This window comes from Panthera onca, chromosome A1 (assembly GCF_046562875.1).
Source record: "Panthera onca isolate mPanOnc1 chromosome A1, mPanOnc1 haplotype 2, whole genome shotgun sequence".
In the NCBI taxonomy this organism is placed as follows: domain Eukaryota; kingdom Metazoa; phylum Chordata; class Mammalia; order Carnivora; family Felidae; genus Panthera; species Panthera onca.
The window spans coordinates 215,213,904-215,224,560 of record NC_138339.1 but is presented as its reverse complement, the minus strand read 5'-3'; the positions used below and the strand labels follow the sequence as shown (position 1 = coordinate 215,224,560).

Sequence of the window (10,657 nt, the reverse complement as noted above, 5' to 3'; positions counted from 1 at the left end):
AGATTTCTGTCTGCCGGAGACGGCTGGGCGCCCCCTCGGAAGTGCGGCAGCCAGAGACCCACGACCCGCCGGCCCTCCCCCGCCTCCGTCCGCTCCCGGGCGTCCGAGAGTCCCCGGCGCGCGGCCGCCCTCCCCGCCCCGGGCCCCCCGCGCGCGCCACCCCTGCCCACAGCGGCGAGGACAGGGGGGCCGGCTCCGGGAGCAGGGGCCGGGGTGGGGGTCGGGGTGGGGTGGGACCGAGCACTCCCCGGGAGAGGACACGGCTCGGCGCCAGCCTCGCCTCGCCCCGAGAGGCCGGGAGCGCGATGCCGCCGGGGCCCGCAGCCCGCCCGGTGCGCTTGCTGTTCGCCAGAGGGCAACTGGTGCCTGGGGGCCGGGGGCCGGGGGGTGGGGGCGTGCAGGGGGCGCCTCCATCTTCCCAGCCTCTCCCGACCTGCCTTTGCCGCAGGATGCCCTCGAACTTGCCCAAATCGAACAGTAAGCCCCAGCAACTCCTCGGCGTGACCCCTCTCCGCCTCCCCCTCAATCCTGTTTTCCAGGGACTAAGACGAGAAGCAGTTCCGGATTCGCCGGTTGCAGCCACTGGACAAACCGAGCAGGTGCTCGCTCCCTTTGGGGAGCGTGAAAGTGAAGCCTAATTGACAACTGGTTTGCAGCACAAACAGCTGAAGGGTCTTGCCTGGGGCCTCTCTCGGTGCGTCCACCGAAGGAAACGTCGCCTGGAGGGGGCGCCTGCTGCGCGGCTGGGACCGTCCTGGGAGCGGCCCAAGGAAAGAGAAAGCAAGGTCGGGAGAAAACACTCATGAAGAGTACCTTTTAGGTGTAGTGAAGTTCCCTTCAGAACCAGGACGAAGCAGACATTTACAGAGCCTCAGGGAGAAGAGCCCAGACTCGGCTCTTTGCTTAGCAACATAAAGTGTTCATAAAACCATTAAGTGAAAACGCACAATAAAACACAGGTAGTACCAAAGGACAGGGATACTGCTGCGTCCCATTATTGAAATGCTTGATGGCTAAATGGAGAGAGAGAGAGAGAGAAGAGAGAGAGAGGAGAGAGAGAGAGAGTCTTGCTTCTAGATATGTCTTTGCAGGAAGATACCAAACATTCTCTTGGAAATGAATGGAAATGATGCTGTTGGTACATTAAGTTCAGTCTAATTCTGTTATGAATTTGTGGTGTGGGCATTCTAAGACGGCCAAAGTGGTTAGCCTTGATCTTTTATGAATTTATTCTTTCCAAAGATATTAAGTACTATAAAGCTCTTCATGCACACATCTATCAGCTTTTTGTATCGTTTTGTGACTATTTTTCCTCTATTCCTGTCCTTTCCTAACTCAAAGAAAGGCAAAGGCAGGGAAAACAATGACATGGTGGGGAGGGTAAACAAACTGATAATATTGAAATCTTGCCCCAGGGTCTTTTGGAACCAGCAAAAATTAAAATATAAGAGCAGCTGAGTTCATCATTGCTATTCTAGCTCTCCAGAAAAATTTAACAAACTTTGCAAGCACTTCTCCAAGACTTGCCAGGAGAGTTAGACTGGATGGTGGAATTGCTATGATTTTATTAAAATTGGTACAACCAATAGCCATAAACCATTAGTTGCAGCACTAAGGTATAGACACGTGTAGGAAAGAATGAAAAATATCTGCAACAGGGTAAAAAAAAGTATGTAGGTATAGTTATTCTTTTTGAAAATCACACTGCCCAGCTGCTGCATCCGTAGTATATGTATAGAAAAGGGACTTCACTAAATTAAATTCCTGTATGTACTTAAAGGGACCAGTAATGTTTGCGTGGTGTAATTTCTTAGCAGGCCACCAGAGGGCGCCCAGGTTTGGTTCCTACAAAACAAGTTGTAGTTCAAAAGGCTCCGTGAGACTCAGCCCGTGACTGTTTCAACGCTTGGCCATCTCCTTCCTGGAAGGTGGCACGGACATGCAGGGCTGGTAACCCTAGGCCCACTGATGTGAACTCGAAGACGTCCGGGCTAATGCCCGCTGCTGGCTTAGACAGTCTTGGATCTTGTTTTCTGTTGTGGTTTGCTGCTGAGGAGGAGGAAGTTCCTTCCCCCCTCTCTCCCAGCTTATCCACCTGCAAGGGCTCTTCCGGTGCTGCTGATCGACAGCACTACCTGGAAAAGGGTAATTACAGCCTAATGAATAGGTAGGTATGAATGGGAGGGGGCGTACACCCACAAATGAGTGAAGTCAGTTCTACATAATCAAAAGAACTTTGTCATGTGTTCTAAAATTTAACGTTCTGAATAAATACTGGAATTCCTTTTATTTTCAAATACATATCTGAATACCTATCCTTTTATATTCAAATACACATCTGAATCTTTTTAGCCTTGTTTACTGTGACTCACTGTATTATTTATTGCTGTTACAAATAACAGCCAAATTTAGTGGGTTTTTTAATGTTTATTTATTTTGAGAGAGTGTGTGTGTATGTGGAGGGAGGGAGAGAGAGAGAGAGAGAGAGAGAGAGAACCCCAAGCAGGCTCCCCACTGTCAGCAGAGAGCCGGATACGGTCTCAAATTCAGTAACCATGAAATCATGACCTGAGCTGAAATCTAGAGTACTGTGAGCTCACGACCTGAGCCGAAATCGAGAGTGGGAGGCGTAACCGACTGAGTCACCCAAGCACCCCACCCCCACCCCAGTTTTAGTGTTTTAAAACAATAATAAACACTGCTTATCTTGCAGCTTCTATAGGTCAGGAGTTCAGGCGTGATTTAGCTTGGGACCTTTCTCGTGAAGCTGTCAGAAGGTTAAGCCGCGTCTGTAATCATCTGAATCCGGCCGGGCTGGGGCGGGGGCACTTCCGAGAAGCTCATTCACATGTGCGCTGGTAGGAGGCCTCAATTCCTCACCCCGTGGACCTCATCCTAGGGCTGTTTTGAGTGGCCCAGTGATAGGAAGCTGGTATTCCCCAGAGCGAGAGAGCCAATAGACAGCAAGGTAGAAGGCACAGCATCTTTCATGACCTCGCTTCCGAAGTCACACACCATCATTCCCTCAACACCCGAACGGTTCCACAGGTCAGCCATATTCAGCGTGGGAGGGAGCGGACTACCCAGGGGTGTGAGTACCAGGAAGTAGGGGTCCTCCAAGCCCCCCTTGGATGCTGTCTACAACTGGCCTTGTTTTCTGAATGCAGATCTACGTCTCTTTCAAATGGACATTTTACCTTGTTTACTGTTATTCCTCCTGTTTCGAAAATGTGTACTTGAGCCACTTTTTAAACGTATACCGGAAGTTTACTTCCCTATGAGTACAAAGGCCTCCCTCCTCCCGCCGATCAGAAAACAATTTCTAAAGAGGTGTGTGTTGGGGAATGTGTGTGTGTCCTGTCTGTGATAATACAGTGCGCATATGATATCTCACAACTATAAAAACCGATGTGTTAGGGAGAAGTTGTCTGGTGGGGAATGCTCTCGTTTCAACATTCAGACTTGCTAGCAAATGACAAATTAATAAAATTCAATAAAGGTTATTCAGGGAGTTACTGGGTCACTTTGCTTCATAATTAATAATCCCAAGAATTTTTTTGCATGGCCTGACACTAGCCGTCTGTGAATGGTACCCGGGATGATTCTTACATTCTCTTTTCACAAATAAGGGCTCTAAGGCAGAGCAGCTTTAAGTAACTTCAGGATTGGAGACTGGCTGAGTATTTATAGTTTCAAACCACAATGACCTTGGATGCCATTAAAAAGTTAATAGGAGACTGACTCTCGCTCAGAAAACAGCCTCCACTTCTGTCACAGCAGAGACAGTGCCCAGGCATCAAAGAGCTATGTCATTGATCCCCACACAGGATGGATGCTGCGACAGTTCCAACAGTGTCCCTTGGCTTCCGAAACGTATCTGTGTGCAATGCCCTTCTCAATGACCTTTAGGGGGAAAGGACCTGAAAGGGTAACCCAGGCCAAGAGATTTTCTTTGTGCGAGAAAGTCAAGCTTAACGAACATCCAGGGAATCTGGTTGTTTCTTCTTCTCTTTCTTCTTTCTTCTCAACACTGGGTCTCCACATCTTCTATACAGGGGCGCCTGGCTGGCTTAGTTAGTGAAGCATGAGACTCTTCATCTTGGGGTTGTGAGTTTGAGTTCTATGTTGGCAGTAGAGGTTCCCTAATAAAAAAAATTAGGGGTGCCTGGGTGGCTCAGTCATTAAGTGTCCACCTTGGGCTCAGTCATGATCTCCCCATTAGTGAATTTGAGACCCACATCATTTGAGACCTGCTTCAGATCCTCTGTCTCCCTCACTGCCCCTCCCCCGCTCGTGCTCTTTCTTTCAAAAATAAACATAAAAAATAAAAAAAAATTAATGTTTATTTTTGAGAGAGAGAGCGAGCATGAATGGGGGAGGGGCAGAGAGAGAGAGAGGGAAACACAGAATCCGAAGTAGGCTCCAGGCTCTGAGCCATCAGCACAGAACCTGACCCGGGGCTTGAACCCACAAACCACGAGATCATGACCTGAGCTGAAGTTGGAAGCTTAATTAACTGAGCCACCCAGGCACCACCCCAAAAATTTTTTTTTAAGTTAAAAAAAAAAAAGACTAGTAACAAAGATATTCTGTGGGGGATGGAAGTAAGCCACGTTCCACCCAAACCATCCACCTTGGTACCCATTCTAGGACAGTTTATCTTAGTTATTAGGAACATATGGCTTTTGGAGGTAGAGAGACTTGAATATAAATTCTGTCACTTCTCATTGGCTATGTGACCCTGGGCGCTGTATTTAATCTCTCTAAGGCTCAATTTGGAATTGAGGATATGAATATGAGCATAATTATATGGAACATAAAGATAATTATATTATCTGTGGAATATGAAGAAAATTATATTTATCTTCCTGGGCAGTTGTGATGTGATAGATCTATCAATCTATCTCTCTCTCTAAAATCCAACATGACATTACATAGGATTTTTCTCAAAAAACTGAATAAACTCTGGGAAAAATTAGGGCAGTGAGAATATGTGATGTCCCAAATTTAGGTCCTCCACATGCTGGCATTTCAGGATCCCCAGAATCATGGCCAGGTTCCCACCTGCTCACCACAAAGCAAAGTCTGTTAGTTCACACGTCCTGCCCACACATAAAGCTCCTAATCAAACAGCCAAGTCCCTTATTTAAAAAATGTGAACAAATAAGCAAGAATCATAAAGAAAGCCTGCAGCACAAAAGAGAAAGAGATAATTCACAACAAACAGAAAACAGAAATAATTCAGGAGACAGAAAAGAACAACAACAAACAATACCCTCTAATTAACATCCTCAGAGAAATTCACAAAGGCAGAACAGCTATAAAGGATGACATGAAATTAACAAAAAATAAACAGAGCTCTTGGAGATGGAACAATTTTAATTAAAAACCTTATAAATTGAAGGATTGGAAAATAAAAATGGGACATTTTGCAGAACAAATTTTCTTATACAACAAAATAAAAAATTGCAAAGATTAGACACTTAAAGAATCAGTCTAGGAACCAAGCTCTGATTGACAGTAGCTCAAAAGAGAGAGAACGGAGAAAATGGAGGAGAGGAAATTATGAAAGAAATATAACAAATAATTTCCCTGAGACGAAGGGATGTCTTCAAACTAAATGCTATATTGAGTGTTGAGCCCAGTAAATGTTAAAAGTCCCATACTAGGACACCTCAGGTATTTCACTATTACATACCAGAAAAGACAATGTGTCTTAGCATGGGTCACATTTAGTAAAACGTCAGAACGCTGAAGATAAAGAAAACTAAAATACCCCAATAAAGAAAAATATTAGTATCAGTCCCAGGAACTATACGCTAAGTACCAGGAATTCTTCAAAGCACTACTCTATTAAATCATTGAATCGTTAACAACAGCCCTATGAGTAGATGCTATCGTCATTCCTGCTTCACAGACAAGGAAACTGAAGTCACAGAGTCAGCAAACAGTAAAAGAGCCAAGGTGGAAACTCGCCAGTCTACTGGCAGGGCCCACTCCCTTAACCACTACACACACACCCTCGCAATACTTCACCCCCACAAGGGAGGTGCAGCCTTCTCCGGCAATACTGGATGCTAAACAAAATGGCTCAATGCCTCAGTATTTCTGAAGAAAATGACTTCAGCCTGGAATTCTATACCCAGCCAAATTATCAATGAGGGAGGAGGGAGAATAAAGACATTTTCAGGCAGTTCAGATGGAGAACACTTGCTTCCTATATACCTTTTTTTAGCAAGCTATTTTGAGGATGTAATCCTCAAAAATGAGGGAGAAAACAACAACAACAACAACAACAACAACAACAACAAAAGAGTAGTAAGAGGACTCCCCAGAATGACAGAGACGTGTGATCCAGTTTAAAGAAAGACGACTGAAGGTTCTGGAGAGGATAGAGGAACTCTACGGAGTTGCTAGTATTAAACTTGAGTGTACACACAGCCAGCAAATATATGTATGCCTAGATAAATGTATAAATAAATGTATGGCTAGATAAAGATACAGAGGGGAAGAAAAAAGGTACGTTTAAACTCCAGGAGGGGTGCCTGGCTGGCGTAGTCAGTAAAGCATGTGACTCTTGATCTTGGGGTTGTAAGTTCAAGCCCCATGTTGGGTGTAGAGATTACTTAAAAATAAAAAATAAAATAAATCATTAAAAAAAAAAAAACACAACAACTCCGGGAAAACAAAAAGCTCTAGAAGAAGGTCATGGTCTAGATGAAAAGAGACTGGAAGCAGGAGGCAGACATGGCTTAGGTACTGTGGCTTTTCCTCCTAAGTCCTCTGTGCTGGTTGATATGTTAGTCACAGACACGGCGCTTTGATGACAATATTTATATCTATATCTAGGTATAATCTTTTTAAGGAGTTAAGCGTCCATAGCTGAGTGGGTTGAAATAAGGAGAAGCTGATTCCTTCATGCAGGAGTTGATTCTACAGCAAGATTCTGAATCAAAACAAAAACATGAATAGGCAGCTAGGAACACGAATGCTTTGAGTACATTTAAACTCTGAGAAGAAAATTTACAAAGTAGGAATCCGACCTTGATTCGGTAGAAAGAAACCTATTCAGTCAAGGTAGAGAAAGTTCACCGTGTGTCTATTTGAAACAAAGGTGGGTACACAGGGGTTGGAGGGGCTGGTGTTCCCTAGTAGTTATGCAAACGTGGCTTTCCCGGCAGATTTGCACACTGTTTGCACACCAGATCCTGAAGCATGAGGGAAATCAGGGTGGAAGTCAGGCCTGGACACAGCACGACTGCTGCTGCTTGATGCTCATAAAGAAGACGCCAGCCCCTCCCTCAAGGCCAGTGGCCCCTGACCCGGTGTGGTTGCTCAGAGCACAGAGATCTATGGGCTAGGATGCTCCGGGCAGCACTGTTTATAAAGCCGAAGAAAACAAAACCCAGGCCTGGCAACACCCTAAATGTATGTTATTAGTGGGCCATTTAAATAAAAATTATGGTACATCCATATCATAAGTCCTACAAAGCTGTTAAAAGGAGAAGGCTGGGCTGTATTAACTAATACGGAAAGATGTCCATCATCTTGCAACAGAGGCAATTTGCAGAAGAGTATACATACTATGGGCCTATTAAACATACAGATCTATATGTGCTGCAAAATGTACCTATATAATTTTAAAAAACCCTAGTTAGTAAAGTAAAATGCATGAGGCCTCTTACTTTTGTCATCGGCTTCTCTGGGGAGTGAAGATGGAAGTCGAGAAAGCAACAAGGCAAGGTTAAAAAGCCAGCGAGGGCTGGGGGGGGTGAACCAGAAAGAATCAGCGGACTGGCCGTGAAGCACAGTGGTTAGTGAGGATGCGCAGCTGAGAAAGGATCCCCAGGACCGATGTGTCTGGTGGGACCCAGCCCTACTTGTCCACCTTCCACTGGGAGCTTGTTCAAATCCAGAGGCGCTGTGACCAGCACCGGCAGCTCAGTGGCACTACCAGAGAGACCTTCCAAGGCGGTGGGTGGAGGGGCGTGGGCGGGGTGCTGGGCTGGCCGTGGATTACAGTCAGAGCTGTCACGCATTGAGCATCTAATCACAGTTAACAGCGACCTCTTAGTTGATACTAATGTCTGTCATCCGTTAAGCCCTACTGTGTGTTACAAGTATCAGCTCATTTTATCCTGGGACAAAGCTAAAAGATAGATGCAGACGTAATTATTAGGCAGGCAGGCTTAGAGAGGGCAGGTAACTAGCCTCAGGTCACACAGCCATAGTAAGAAGCAAAGCTCAGAATCAGAGATCAAATGCTAATTTCTACGAAGAGGCTTAACTACTTACTTACCCCACGAATGACCTCCCCCCCCCCTCCACTATTCTATACTTTGCCAATTTTCTATAAGGGACACACATTCTTCATTGTCAGGGGTGGGAATCGAATTTAACAAATCATATCCCAGTCAAGGGAGGTTCCGGGTGGGAAGTTTCTCCGTGCAGGTGAGCACAGGAACTAAGGTGATGCTAGGGGAGGAGCCAGGATCTGCAGGAGGGTGGGGGTGCGGGGAGGGACACTAAGGCAGGGGAAAAGTAGAAGTTGGAGACTGGAAAGAGACACAGGGGCCAAGGAGGGAGGAGAGGGAGAGAGGAAGGGCCTTTGTCCCAGCCCTGGGTCCAGCATGATGCTGGATCATAGCCGGTGGCTGCTGATGCCTCTCTGGGTGCCTCTGCCCTGGGCTCTCTGTCCACTAGCGCTGGCTGGATTCCTTCAGTTCGGGGACGGATGGGCAGAGCTGGGGAAAACTCATCTCCCTCTGGACGGCCTCAGTTTCCTCAACACAGGGAAGAATTAACCTTCGACAAGAGCTGCTGGGCACGCGGACAACAGCTCAGCGGGGTTTAAAAATTGTAACCTTCCCAAGACTCTCAAAACTCCTCACCCAGGAAACAGAGCAGGCTCCCGTTCCTCAAGCTGAATTCGGGAAGACAAAAGTCTGCTCCTCCCAGAAACCATCTGGGGTGTGCCGGGGCTGAAGGCGGTAGTGGTGCCCATCACTCCTGTGCAGAGTTCTGGCAGGTCGGCACTCAGGAGCAGTGATCCCAGGGCACAGCTTCAGAAGGGAGGTAGGGGGATGTTTCCACTCCATTTCCACCCTGCCCAGGCTTCCTTCAGCTCTACACACCATCATCATCATCATCATCATCCACGTAACTGAGGATATCTGACGGTTTGGATTTACTGCCAAACTCTTCCAATCTTAACTCCTCTGGCTCATCTCCCTCAGTTCCAAGAACCATCACCTCCATGCCCCCAACTCCCATCTCCACACCTCCAGTCTCTAGTTCCATATCTTCAATTTCAGTGTCCTGACTGCAGCTCACACTCCTCAAGTCCAAATGGGAATTGTCAGTGTTTTGCTATGTCAGTCTATAGTAAATAAATACAAAGCCGTTGTCATCAGTCCATCTTGGGTCTTCTCCTTCACTCCCCAAATCCGTTGCTAACTCTGGTTCTTTCTTTCTTCGGAACATCTCCAGAACTTCTTGTCCGTTTCCATCCTAGTTCTCAACTTTGTTGTTTAACAGTTTATTCACTTAAACAAATAGTTATTAAATGTCTCTCGTGTGCCAAGCACTATGCCGGACAAAGAGTCAAACACCAAAGAGGGCATCTTTTGGGATGAGCACTGGGTGTTGTGTGGAAACCAGTCTGACAATAAATTTCATATATTAAAAAACAAACAAACACCAATCGCAAATTTCAACTTGGCAGGAGGAGTGCGAGACTGTGGCCTTCACGCACGGCAGCATGGGGTGTCCCTCGCCAGCCCCCTCCACACCCCCCGCCTCTGGCACCTGCTGCTGACCAGCCAGGCCAGGCAGTCTGAGCTTCAGGAGTGGTTCCGACCACACAAATTCTTCCCAAGGGTCTAGGAGTCTTAGTAGTGCCACTCCTGCATAATTTTCACATTTCCTATAAACTGTTACTCTAGCACATTTCTTTTTCAATTTTTTTTTTTTTAAGTTTATGTTGAGAGAGAGAGCACGCACAGGCAGGGGAGGGCAGAGAGAGAGAGGGGGAGAGAGAGAATTCCAAGCAAGCTCCGTGCTGTCAGTGTAGAGCCCAAGGCGGGGCTTGAGCCCGTGAACCATGAGGTCATGTCCTGAGCTGAAATCTAGAACCAGGCAACTGACGGAGCCACCCAGGCGCCCCACGCTAGTAGCACACTTCTTAAAAAAGGAAACTTAAAATATCAGCAAGAAAAACGCTCACAGGTCCCTTCAATCATATTAGTGGAGTGACACCAATGAGGACAGAGCTCCTAAAGCCTGGACATTTGAGAGACAACGAAAAGGACACGATAGTCACTAGCTCTGCAGGTTTTGTAAGCTCAGTACTTGTACTGAGTGAGTCTCAGAATGTGGTCTTCTGCAGAGCCTGAGCTTAGTTCCTGATGGATGAGCTCTCATAAAGCAGGTCGCTGGAGTGAGTACTCAAAGAGACGGACCTATAAACCACATCATTACACCACTGCACTTTTCTCCCTTGTCTTAGGGTCCATGGGGCTGATTCATTCAATTTTTTGCTTCAGCCAGTTCTGTCATTTATAACTCAAAGGGCCCAGATTAATAAAATAACATTTGCATATTATTTTACAGGGGATAAAGTTTACCTTCACGATAAACAAAGCAAGGCAGGCACTTT

At 46.4% G+C, this 10,657-nt stretch overlaps 1 long non-coding RNA gene across 1 annotated transcript; it reads left to right on the top strand.

Moving 5' to 3' along the window:
* Positions 1-222: 222 nt before the first annotated feature.
* Positions 223-2,302, top strand: LOC132682066 (uncharacterized). The gene is made up of 3 exons (XR_009611451.2): positions 223-332; positions 540-785; positions 1,815-2,302. It is a non-coding gene; the product is annotated as an uncharacterized LOC132682066 (long non-coding RNA).
* Positions 2,303-10,657: the final 8,355 nt, after the last annotated feature.